The following is a 14,549-nucleotide window of genomic DNA, read 5'->3' as shown; positions in this document are numbered from 1 at the left end:
TAATGATTTGATCTTTGCAAATGTTGATCTAGTAATTAATTTTACTATTTTTTATATCTTTGAATATTATTTATTCATACGGAAGAGATTGAATGAAAATTTTTCTTGCAGGTATTGGTTCAGCTTGTCATCTAAGGAGTCCTTGCCAATTACTCAATTTATTTAAGTAATTATATATTTTGGAGTGAAGGCCAGTTTAACATCTATCCTCACTTTTTTAAAGTAGTAGGATGGCTGAAATATACAGTTTTCAATGGGTGTTTAGATGCTAATATAATTTTTTCAGACAAGCGTGGAGCCGGTGAAGTTGATTTCACTGGCTCTGTTCTGGAGTAGAGGAGGTTCGATTCAAGTTCACAGTGTTTATATATACTTGTAAAGGAAAACACCAGTACTACATTGAGTTGATGAGATCAAGTGTGTATAGCTCATTGAGGTTTCTTCTTTCTGTGTTTGGATTGATTGTGCCTTTATCTATTTTTGTGAGTTATAGAGAGTCTGTAACTAATTTCTACTACTGGAACTTGTAACCTTTTAGATCATTTTGAATTTTTTCTAAACATTATTTATTATTTTTCTATAGTAGAAGAAATGCATTTCTCAAATATTGACTGTTACGCTTTTTTATGAGTCTTAGCATGACTTCTTATTATTATTTTATTACAAATTGTAAAAGTAAGAATACCTCTTGTATGTTAAAAAATAACTTTACGTACTTTTATGGGAGGTAAGTATATCAATAGTTCTTATATCCATAAAATCTCATCAAAATGCATGTCCAAACAAACAAGATTGGGATGTTCTACAATAATGTCCTCAGTAAAATTCAAGTGCAACCAAACATTGAATTTTGTTGGATTGCGCACTTCATGCAAATTCTCTTCAATATCCATCTAAAACAAATAATATTTTAAGTATCATTTTTCAAGATCTGTGACATGCATCAAAATGTAATCTATGAACCAAGCAACCCCTTAATTGTTCGAGTAACTATTCAGTTGTATTTGATTTGGTAGTTCATTTAATACTAAACTAATAATTTTTAATGTTCGAGTTCATTAATGAATAGAATTTAACTGGATGTATATTCGATTCATTTACTTATCCAATATTCACATAACTTTTGATCACTTCTAATTTGTATTATTCCACACAAGATGCAATATTTTCAACCCACTTACCATTTTTACTTAAGTTTTATATACTAGTTTTGAGATTTAACTATTCTTAAATCATTTTCTAATGAAAATTTTGAATTAAATAAATGTACATCATATGTTATAAAGGAATAATTTTCATTTATGAATTTAAGTACTATTTTAAAATTAAATTCTTTAGCGGAATGAATTTACTTTGATATCTGATAAATGTTAATAAATATTTATGAATATTTATCAAATATCAAGTATTTGAGTTTAAATTCGAAAATCTCCAGATATAAACATTCAAACTCGGGTTCCAATTCGATAATTTTAAACAAATACAAATTTGAACATCTTAGAATTTAATTTGATTTGATAGTTCACCATCCCAACATGTAGGCATATCTACATAAATAATTAGTTAAATATCGGAAAAAATCCTTGACTTGGCTGATTATCAAATGACCTCTCAAAACTTTCAAAATAGCAGAAAATCACCCTTAAGTTTAGGGGTTATCAGAAAATCTCCTTTAACTTCAAGGTTTAATTTATAATTAGAAAAAGGCATTGACCACAGTTTTTCATGTGCAAACCCTCTTAGTATCTAAAGCAGAGAATTGCTACATAAATATTGAGTGGCAGAAGCTCTTAAGTAGGTCTATTAGTTTTTCATCAATTTGCTTGATTATATAAAATATTAACATTCAAGATAGAGAGATTGCTATGATATTTCTGAGAGTGTAGAATAAGAAGCCGGTGATTAGATGTATTTAGTTTATTGAGTGCAGAATTATTTAGTGTTTGGTGTTTCTCTAAAGGTGATTATTGTTAATTAGTTTATCTCTAAGATTAGGAAGAGATGATTAATAGAGATTTATTAGGTTAATTAATTAACCTGTTAACTCTAGCCATCTGTACGAGTGTATTGTAGTCATAATATCGTAAGATGCATAGAAAATGCAATAAAAAAATTGTGTGTTCTTGGACTCTTAGCGTGGCATTCTGAACTTTTGTTGCTCCTGTAGTTTCATTTTAAACATCATGTGCCACTATAGTATGTCGTTTTTGAACTTATTATTTATGTAGTTTTGTTTTGGCAGATAAACTCCTAAAGTGTTTTTTTAACTTTCAGGGGTAAAAAATACAAAAAGATTTTACTCATAAGGTCTGTCTGCCAAAATGAAACTATAAGGGTAAAAAGTTCAAACGCGTTGTCCATATGTGATAGCTGAAAAAGAAAACAAGTTGAAAATATTTCCCAACAGAATATTTTTAGAGTGACTTCCATAGAATTGGAGGTAGTTTCTCAAATCATCAGATATGGAGGATAACTTTCAAATGGGTGTCAATTTATGAGGTGGATTTGTAAAGTACCCATTAATTTTAAACAACTTATATGATTTTGGGACTTAATAGCAAATTTAATGATTTAGGAGATTAATCTCACAAATATTAAAGATATGATGAACTAATATCGTAAGTAGTCAAAAAAAACTAATGGTTTTTCCCTAATATTAGGGCCAGTCTAGTGTTGCTAAAGGTTATAATAAGTTGCTTATAAAAGCAACTTATAGAAATACCATTTATAAGTTACTGAAAATAACAGCTTAATAATCAAATATCAAAAATGCTTAAAAAGTAATTAAGGTGTTTGGTAAAGTGTGCTTGATAATTATTGTTAATAGATAAAAGGTATATATAGTATTTATAAACTAAAAAAGCACAAGCTGCTTTTAAAACCATCCCCAAATTGCTTCTAAGAGCACATCCTTAGCGGAAGCAGTGTCAATAAGCATGTAAAAAGTATTTTCATCAAACAACATTATTGGGTGCTTCTTGATAAAACTAAGCTGAAACATCATGAAAAAGCAATACCAAACTGGCCCTTAGTCGCTGAAGCATTTTAAATTTTGAATTAGTCCCTCAAATCATTGAAATTGCTATTAGATCTCTCAATTCTTAGGGTATTTTAAAAGTTTTCCTTCTAATCAAGAGTAAAAATAGGGATTAGAGGGATTAGCTGGAAACAATTTGTATATCAAATATCAATTTCAATGATAATTAGTTACTAATTACCCTCTAACGGCTACTTCTATTCTTGGTTAGAGGTGCTAGTTTCAAAAGAACTTAAGGAAGCATTAATGGACCAAATGAGCAACTCTAATGATTTGAGGGACTAAGTCAAAATCAATCAAGAATTAGTGAGGCATAATCTATTTATACTATTATCTAAGAAAAGCTTTTTTTTAGTGTTCTGCCCCTATATAATTCACCTTTTAGAAAAAATTTAAACATATCCCGAAATTATACTCACAATTTTCGATAATTTACAATTTTTTAAGGACAAATTTGGAACTATGTATACAATAATCTTTTTCGTAACTAAACCCCACTATCTCATAAACTAACAAGTCATTCACTACATAACTATTTTATTTTTTGAAATATCATACACTCATATTATTTTGTGGGACTATTATTTTTTGTGTATCATACCATGCAACATAATATCAATTTAAATGATTCTATTCCATATAGGCCTGTCCATAAATTCAAGCTTAGCCCGCCGGTCCCCTGGGGAGCCTCGTCCTCACGGGCACTTCCCAGAAACGGCCGGGACAAAACAGGTTCACCGGGACGGGTAGCGGGCTGCGAGTCTCATCGTGTCGCTCGGAACAGACCCTGCGTCGGAACAATGTTTTTTTTGTCCGGGCAAAATATCCGGGCCTGAAAGGCGTCGCCTGGCCCGGCCGCAACGGTCACCTAAGGTGACCGTTGTGGGAAAAAGTCGGGTCGGGCTTGACCAACCCGGCCCGGCCCGGCATTAATGGTCACATTTGTGACCGTTTTGCGGCCCGGCCCGGTCATAACGGTTATTTTAGTCGTTTTGCCCAAAAACGGTCAAAATGAGGGTATTTTGGTCATTTGTCTAGAGAGTTGCCTCTTTAAATAGAGGGGGGTTTTTATTTATTTACCTCACACCAAAACTCATCTACTTCTCTCTAATACTCTCTTATACACTCTTATACTCTCTTATACTCTCTAATAATCGCTTTAGCTCTCTAATTTTTCAATCAAATGGCTTCCGGATTTGATTATGAAGAGCAAAACCTAACTCCCGATCTTGAAATGAGCCCCCCTACTACAGCTACTCCTACCGATCCTAGCAATGTAAATCTCAGATTCGGTGGTGACGATTCTACACCAAGAGCTCCTAAAAGGCCGAGATCCGATGTGTGGATTTTTTGAGAAGATAGACATCACCAAGGATGAACACGGTAGGATACTCATCCAGAAGGCTAAGTGTGCGTTGTGCGGCAAGATTTTCCAAGCTCATCATACGAGCGGCACCAACAACCTCAAACGCCATTTAGATAAACACAACAAAGGCCAGACGCCTCAAGGTGATATCAGATAATCTATGATCTCTCAATCCCCATCTTCTAGTAGTCTCAGTAGTTAAAATTATGACGCAACCCGTGCTAGAAAATGCGTCATCAAATTTATCATTCTTAAAAATCTTTCTTTTAAATTTGTAGAAGATGATGAATTTGAAGATTTATTTAGAGATGGGTTTTACCCCGTATTTAAAAAAATTTCTCGTCAAACTTGTCAACGTGATATTTAAAACATTATCAGGATGAACAAGTAAAAAATAATTTCTTATTTTTAAAGTTTAAACTGTAAATTTTTTTTAACTTTTGATATTTGGACATCTAGAGCACAAACAGATTATTTATGTATCACATCACACTGGATTGATGAAAAATAACAAATGTTTAAAAGAGTTGTTTCCTTTATTGCAATTGAAGAGTCACTTGCTGGTATTAATATTACAAATTTAATAATTGAAGAACTTATAAAACTAAAAATTTCAGAAAGAATATTTTCTCTTTCACTAGATAATGCAAGTAATAATAATGTAGCTGTTAATTTTATCAAAACATCTCTATCATTGCTATGTCATGGTGATCTTTTTCATACACTATCAAATAATGGGTCTATGGGGACGGTTTATAACTGTCTCGCTAGACAATAAAACCGTCCTCATAGGCCTAAAGGAACAGTTACTCATCCGATACCTTTATTGCCGTAGTCTTTGGTCTAACGCGACAATTCATGATCTAAGTAGCGCGGTTCGTGAACTGTTCCTGTTTATAACATTTGGGGACAGTTTACCTATTAGGACGGTTCATATTTTTACAGATGGTAACGGTTATTTGGCAACGGGACGGTTATATTTTTAAACTACCGTGACGCTTACGCACCAAGGGAGATGGTTTCGAGTTTGATCTAGGAGGATGATTTTGTTGTCTAAGGTAACGATTTTGTTTGTGATCTAAGGGGACGGTTTTCATACCTAAAGAGACGATTAGCAATAGGGACGGTTTTCAATTTCGACCGATCAAGATATGGGAACAGTTATATATAGCAACAGGGACGGTTTTTAAATGTCAAGATATGGAAACAATTATATATAGCAAAGGGGACGGTTTTTAATTTTTATCGATCAACGCAAATCATCCAGATATCACACATTTTTTAGACCTACAATTTTCAAAATTAAAAAAGAGCAAAACAAAACAAAACCTCCATGATTTATACCTGCTCGTGTCACAAACAAAGAAATGAAACTCCAAATTTTACAAGCAAACAACCAAACATATAGTACAAGTTTTTTCTTTTGTCCAAAGTACATGACTAAAATTCCTCTTTCATTATCCTCTGTTTAAATAATGACATGCACAATTACAAAGATTTCAGAATTCAAATAGCGTCAACACTCTGGAAAAGAGAGTAAGAAAAATTTTAACACAGGGGCCTATCTGCAACAATAAAAAAATGATAAGGAAATGGGAATCACAGCCCTACTTTCACTTGTAGTCGGCTCTTTCTCTTCAGGAATCATAGCCTGCAAACACTGAAGCAAGAAGTAAAATGTAGCTGGTACAAGAAGTGCATAGCCATAAACAATGCTTGTTGCCCAGTTCACATATGTGACATTAAAGTTCCATATTACGTCTTGTTCATATCTCTGGTGTATCAGATAAGCAGCACAATTTCCAAAGGCAACAAATATAAATACCAATGTTGTAGTGATCCAAACAGAGCCATACCTACAAAAATCAAAGTTTTGACATAAAAAATCTCACAAAATAATAGATGATCTTCAGTTATAGCGACCCCAGATGATAACAGAGATGACCAATCCAATGAAACAAGACCCCGCAAGAGACGGTCAAAAAGATGAAATCAAGAAGAAGAAGAAATTGGTTAGCAGTATATATAACACATGAGTAAAAAGTAGGTAAAGTGGGTTTACATATGCAGGCTAGTGATATTTTCAAACATTAAGAAATAATAGTTCATCAGAGAAGGGAATCTCCTATCTGCTTTATTTTAAATTTTTTGGGCTTTAGTTTCAGATTTTCAGTACATAATAAGTCCAGGAAGTATGATCAGGTAATTAAATACAACGTTAGACTCATTTTAATAACTACATGTGGACTGTCTACATTTTTAAGGTGACTACTACTTATGGAATTTAACAGTAATTCCATGATTAAGTCCATATTGCATACCTTCTCAACTAAAGCTATCTCACTGTTGAATATTCATACGCTTGTATCCAAAATTTTGCCATATGTAAAACTACACTTCAAATCCTTCTTATTTGCCATTTTAAGTTCAAATTTATAAGCACATCCATGTAAGATAAAGAGGGGGAAAGAAGGATTTGAAAGAAAATGACTCACCTATCAGAATTTATGTCAATATTTCTGTAGAAATCATTTGTTGGATACACAAAACTAATGAGCCTATCAACAATGATATCACTATCAACATTGAAATATGGCTGGTAGGATGAAATGCTAAAGAACCCCTTCCAATTACTTGTTGTTTATTCATCTCCATCTGCATTTGTAGCAGCAATGAATATCATGCATAAGCAAGCATGAACAAAAAAAATTGAAACATGTATATCAGTCATAACTAATGGGTTAAATAACAGAATAAAACGAAAGGTTATAAAGTTATTCTTTTAGTAACATACATTTTTTAAAATACAATTATATGTGAATAACAAGTGAAAGTACATGGTAAAAACATAAATCTGAGTCTAGAGTAAAGGATACAGTAACCAATTCAATTAGACAACTTCAAATAGAATTATAAATAAAGAAACAGGTCTTGTAGGTGTTTTTTGACCAAGTACAATACTTTCTCTCAAAACTGATACATGTTGACTCAATGTGATAAGTAAGCACTTAGTCTTATCTATATCATAACCGAGGAAAAGCAAAAAATCCCTAGAAGGGGAGGCCTAAGTTCTTATTGAATTAAGGCGAAAAACGTTCATCTCCTGAAAACAAGATACTTAACAACTCTAACATTGATAGATACATAGCACAATACTGAAGAAATGGATGGAAAATAACAAATAGACCTTAAAAGTAAGCAATGTGATGAAGATTATGAATTCGTGCATGACTCAGAAACGGCTCTTGAAAACAAGTACCGTGGCGGAGATTATAACACACAAATGGCTCATGCAATGGAGATTGTAACACACGTATGGCTCTTGAAATAAGAAATGCGACCATGATTATGAACATTGTATCTAGCTCAGTATCTACAAGTTATCTTGAACTACACAATATCCAGATGTCCAAAAAACAAAATATATCAATTAATTCAATAAAGTGCACTGGGGAAAAAAGGAACACTGGCCACTTCTTTCTGGGCCATCAAGGCCTGATACTGGGCCTTCTCGGCTGTAATCTCTGCCAGCCTCGTCTCCTCCTGACTCCTCATCAACTCAAAAACCTAACACGACCTGCAACTATAAAATTTACAAATTAATCCAAAAACAAAAGTTTATCTTCATCATTGAGGCAAATGATCGAACACCTGCTTGGCAAGAGGAGAACTGCTGATTTCCCTCAAAGCCTTTGCTCCTTTCTCGAGCGCTTCAGCGTCGAAACGACCGGAAGAGCTCGGTGCTCTCTCATTGGCGTAAACAAACTCAGCGGGGGCGGCTATTGAGACGGCGGCTGTCAGGTGCTGCAGCTCAAGAGTATTAAATCGGCTAAGTGCAGGTTCAGTTTGATCTAGCCATGATATTACATCTTCAATTCCAGAAAAGGAAGGAAAATCCAAGCGCAAAGACTTTGGTTGAACTAGTTTTTGGTTGTTAAAGAACGAATTCTTTTGGGTTGAGAGATTACCAAAACTGTGAGTTAGTTGAAAATCCTCTTGGAAAACAGATTCTCTTTGATCCAGGAAGTTGTGTCCTTGATCAAAGCTTTTCTTGCTGGATTCTTGAACTCTTTGCCTGAAAATCTCTCTGTCATCCTGTGATCCTGAACCTTGGATTCTGCGATCTTCCCTAGGTCCTGATCCCAAGATTCCTTGGTTAGTTCCCTCTCTTTGCCTGGAAATTTCTCTGTCATCTTGTGATCCTGAACCTTGAATTCTGCGATCCTCCCTAGGTCCTGATCCCAAGATTCCTTGGTTAGTCCCCTTTGAGTTCTTGAGTTCTTGGATTAAGATTTCCATCTGAGAAGCTAATCCATCCAACTTTGTTGAATTCTCCTCCAATCTCGTAGATGTTTGCTGGTTAATAGAGCCTTGTTGTTGAAGAATTGCTTTTTGTTGTTGAATTGCATCCTCCACTTTGAGAATTCTCTCATCCGCAGTCATTTCTTCAGCCCTTGTTTCCTCATCATTGCCCAGGAATCCTTCATCAGCAATTCCTTCTCCTAAATGCTCTGATACCAATTGTGAAGCACGAGTACCTCGACTGCCTCTGATGCTGCTCTTCCTGGCCATGGCGGATCTCAAGAAGAAGAATCAAAAGAGAAATTGAAAGAAGAAGAGAGAGATAGGGATATGAGACAGAGAAAAGATGTATCAATAGAGGAAGAGAACTGATTATTCATTTCATATTGTATTCATTTTACAACACTGTATTTATACATCCTGTAATTGAGATCTAAGTTCGTGCACGTGCACAGCAGTGCTGAACTAACTTGTAACAGAATGTAACAGAATATGGACAATTAGTTACATACAGTTGATTGTAACTATTTATTACAGTGTGATCTTTAATGTTCTCCTCCTTTTGCATTCCAGTCCAACTATTTGTGTATCAGTTTGCATATCAGTCCATGTGCTTCAAAACTGAACCTGCACTTAGCCGACTCAATACTCTTGAGCTGCAGCACCTGACATTGGCGGCGGCGGAGCGAGAGCATATCAGGCAGTGCATTTTTTTGGGTTTTTGGTTGGTTTCGTTTGGTTTCTTGGGGGATTTCAAAGATCACCGCCATTGAAGGGGATTTCTCAAGTTTCTGCCATCCTTGAGCTGCTTTCTCGCGAAAACGAGCCGCTGCTAGTCCGAAGGGATCTCGACACCATCAAGGTCGGCGTGGAGATGTGCGGGAAGTTCGAGAGGAGGAGGATGAGAGGCAAAGGAGGAGATCGGGAGATGGGAAGAATTGGGGATTTGAATGGTTTTTAGGGTTTTTACGGAGCGGTCAAATGAAAATTTAGGGGGAAAATTGTGGCGCTCGGTCACAAAACAAAAAAATAAAAATCTATAGGATCCGTCTCTTTAGCCCATTACAGAATTTATTCGTAACCATAATTCAACCCCAACACATTATTTTAAAGTGTTGTCTTCGACTCTATTGTGACGGTTGGAACCGTCATAAAACCGTTTCTTTAGACAGCTAAGGGGATAGTTTTAAACTATCCCTAACAAATTGTCCTCATAGACCTATTTTGTGGTAGTGATATTAGATGTATCTGTTATATTTTAAATTTAATTATTCGAAATGCATTTACTGAAATTAAACACATGATAGAAAATGTCAGGATGGTAACTTATATGCATAATGCTTCTGAATAAAGAATTAAAAGATGGAAACAATTCTGTAAAAGAAAAAATATAAAGCCTAGACTAATTCCAAAAGATGTTGACCATAGGTGGAATTCTACCTATGCAATGTTAAGTGTAGCAATAGGATATAAAAAAATTATAAATGATTTTATTGTTTATTATTCTTCTAGTTCTAGCTCTGGTAGCACTTATGGAATAACTAAAGATGAATGGACAATTATAACTAATTTAAAAGAGATGTTACAAGTTTTTTTTTATGATGCTACAATGTTATTATCCGGCTGTTATTATCCAACCATTACTTTAGCTGATTTATAAATTTTAAATATTTAAAAAAAATGGGTAAATAGTGTTACAGATCTAAATCAAAACTTGAGATCTAAACCATAAAGCCATGATTAATTCAAAGAGATTTTCAAGAATCAAAATAAAAGAGCGGAAGCTTATACCTGAATCCATAGATTAAACTTGAGATGGGTTTTGGATCTTCTAACCTTAGAGTTTCTCTAGCCAAATTTCTCTCTAGATGGGGTGAAGAGAATTAGAGAATGTAACCCTAGATTAGGGACCATAACTCCTTATTTATAGATGTTGTACATTTACAATTTGGCCCCTCATCAAATCATAATTACAACTTGGTATATGCACATATAACCCCATGACTTATTTAAATACTCATTAACCCAAATTAATTGATCACTTTAGTGGGTTATCCTGAAGGATAGCACTACACATTGATTAATCATATGTACCCACAAATAGATTTATTAGATTAAATCCAACAATCTCCCACTTGGGCACCATATGATTCCTTAAATTGTGTATAACCTTATGAGCTCAAAAATTGCTATCACTGAAAAGGTATTTCCGAACAATCTCGTCCATTGACTATATCAATATAGGATCAAAGCGGCCTTCGTCACATTTATCGTGACTCGACCCATCAATGGTCACATATACCAATACAATCAAACGACATAGATCAATCATGGATGTGCAGCATGAAAATTACATGCAATGTGATCAGTACATGTCTATTTTCAACTGGTCCTCCTTAGTGAGGTCAAAACCAAACATAATGTAACAGAGTGTCTTAACTGAATACTTTATTCTGATCAGACAATACAACCAAACATAAAGCACCACAATTACAAACTCCCACTAAAACATAATATCCTCAAATAATACCACACCCATATGAGCAGTATGCTCATGAAAGACCTTAGGTGGTAATCCCTTAGTAAGAGGATCAGCTATCATGGAGTTTGTCCCAATGTGCTCTATGGATATCTGTCCACTCTGTACCCTTTCTTTCACAACCAGGAACTTAATGTCAATATGTTTTGACTTAGTTGAGCTCCTGTTGTTATTGGAATACATTACTGCAGATTTATTGTCACAATATAACCTTAGTGGTCTTTCCATATTTTCCAAAATGCGCAGTCCCGTGACAAAGTTTCACAGCCATATTCCCTAATTGGATGCCTCATAGCAAGCTACAAATTCTGCTGCCATAGTGGAGGAAGCTACAATTATTTATTTGACACTTTTTCATGATATAGCTCCTCCTGCTAACATATAAATGTAGCCTGATGTAGACTTTCTGCTATCTTGGCATCCAGCAAAATCAGAATCAGAGTACCCAATGACCTCCAGCTGTTCTGATTTTCTGTATGTGAGCAATGATCCATACCAGGGTTGCTTAAGTATCTGCCTAACATCCCAACAATGTACGCAATATCCGGACGCGTACATACCTGAGCATACATTAGACTTCCTACAGCCGAAGCATAAGGAATCTTCTGTATTTTCTGAATTTCAATGTTACCTTTAGGGCACTGATTGAGACTAAATTTGTCTCCTTTAGCCACAGGGGTGTCTCCTAGTCTGCATTCTTGCATGCCAAACCTTTTAAGTACCTTATCGATATAGCTCTTTTGTGATAATCCAAGAATACCCCGAGAGCGATCTCAATGTATCTGGATTCCTAATATAAAAGAGGCGTCCCCAAGATCTTTCATCTCAAAATTCTTTGATAGAATCTCTTGGTTTCGTGCAGCATGCCTATATCATTAGTGGCAAGCAATATGTCATCGACATACAGAACCAGAAAGATATACTTACTCCCACTGAACTTGTGATATACACAGTCATCAACAATGTTCATCTCAAAACCGAACGAGATAATTATTTGTTGAAACTTATGATACCATTGACGAGGAGCTTGCTTGAGTCCATAGATGGATTTTCTTAATTTACAGACCATATTCTTTGGGTCTCCTGACACAAAGTTTTCTGGTTGCACCATATAAATCATCTCGTCAATGTCTTCATTGAGAAATGCAGTCTTAACATCCATCTGATGTAACTCAAGATCATAATGAGAAGTACCATGATTGTTCTGAAAGAGTCTTTCGATGAAACCGGAGAGAAAGTCTCTGTATAATCAATGCCTTCCTTTTGAGTATAGCCTTTAGCCACAAGATGTGCCTTATACCTCTTCACATTACCATTTGCATCCCGCTTGGTTTTAAAAATCCATTTACAACCAATTGGTTTTGCACCTTCTGGTAATGGGACAAGTTCCCAAACCTTATTGTCTTGCATAGACTTGTACTCTTCATTCATGGCATCAATCCACTGCTGAGAGTTAGAACTTTTCATGGCCTGAGAGAAGTTGATTGGATTATCTTCCAATATTTCACTACTTTCCTTATGTTCTTGAAGAAATACAATATAATCATCCGAAATAGCATTTCTCCTTTCTCTCGTGGATCTCCTTAATGGCACTGGTTCTTGAGGTTGTTGAGTTTGTTCTTCTGGAACAGGGGGTTGTTCAACATTGTCATCTTGAGGTTCCGGATTTACTTCTTGAGCAACAACAGGTATAGGAACCTGAATATTGTCAAAAGTAACTGTATGGATTGGATCTGAAGCTAATTTCTCCTCAAAACTAATGTCTCTAACCTTATTTCTCCCCCCAAACTCAACATCCTTAAAGAATGTTGTTGTTCCCGTCTCAAAAATATTCCTTAGTGTGGGATCATAAAACTTATAGCCCCTAAAGCGTTCAGAGTACCCAATAAAGTAGCTACTAACTGTTTTGGAGTCCAATTTCTTTTCATTTGGCCTATAAGGCCTTGCCTCAGCTGGACATCCCCAAATATGTAAATGCTTTAAACTGGGCTTTCGTCTAGTCCAAAGCTCATAAGGTGTTTTAGCAACTGATTTACTTGTTACTCTATTCAGAATGTAAGCTGCTGTCTTTAGTGCTTCTCCCCAGAGAGACTCTGGTAAAGAAGAATGCTGTCTTTAGTGCTTCTCCCCAGAGAGACTCTGGTAAAGAAGAATGAGCAATCATACTTCTTACCATATCCTTAAGACTCTGGTAAAGAAGAATGAGCAATCATACTTCTTACCATATCCTTAAGAGTCCTGTTTCGTCTTTCAGATACACCATTCATGCTAGGTGAACCCGGTATGGTGTACTGTAGGACGATACCGCATTCCTCTAGGTATCTAGCAAATGGTCCTGGACGTTGTTCACCTGGTGTACTGTAGGACGATACCGCATTCCTCTAGGTATCTAGCAAATGGTCCTGGACGTTGTTCACCTGAGCCATCATATCTACAGTAGTACTCACCACCACGATCAGATCTAACGGTTTTAATTCTTCTGTTGAGTTGATTCTCAACTTCAGCTTTATAGGCTTTAAACATGTCCAGAGACTCAGATTTTTCATGAATAAGATATAGGTACCCATAACGTGAGTAATCGTCTATGAATGATATAAAATATTATTGACCATTCCAGGATTCCATAGGGAATGGCCCACAAATATCCGTATGTATCAATTCTAAGACATCCGAAGATCTGTTGGCACCTAATCTCTTAACTTTGGTCTGTTTTCCCTTGATACATTCAATACATACGTCGAAGTCCGAAAATTCAAGGGAATCCAAAATACCATCAGACACAAGACGCTCAACTCTACCTTTTGAGATATGACCCAAGCGCTTATGCCATAATGTCGCCGAATTTTCCTTATTTAATTTACGCTTAGTACCACGTGATTCCACGTGCAAGGATCCATTATAAGAAGCAATTGTATCAAGCAAATATAGGTTGTCATAAATACTCAAGTAACCGGTTCCCACAACATTTGAATTAAAAGATAAACTGAATTGACTGTTTCCAAATGAACAAGAATAACCTGATTTGTCCAATACAGAAACAGAAACCAAATTCCGTCTAAAAGACGGTACTACAAAAGTATCTTTTAAATCCAAATAATAACCAGTTCCTAACAACAACCTAAAGTGCCCAATTGCTTCCACATCTACCGATTGTCCGTCGCCCACAAAGAGGAGCGTACCCTTATTAGCACGCCAGGCGTGATATTTTATACAATCCTTCTTTACGTGTCCAGGCTTGTTACAAAAGAAACAACCCTGATTATCCTTATGTTGTTTCTTCTGAACTGGACCCTTAGCAGCTTTAT

Source organism: Asparagus officinalis, chromosome 2 (assembly GCF_001876935.1).
Source record: "Asparagus officinalis chromosome 2, Aspof.V1, whole genome shotgun sequence".
NCBI lineage: Eukaryota > Viridiplantae > Streptophyta > Magnoliopsida > Asparagales > Asparagaceae > Asparagus > Asparagus officinalis.
This window is presented reverse-complemented; position numbering follows the sequence as displayed.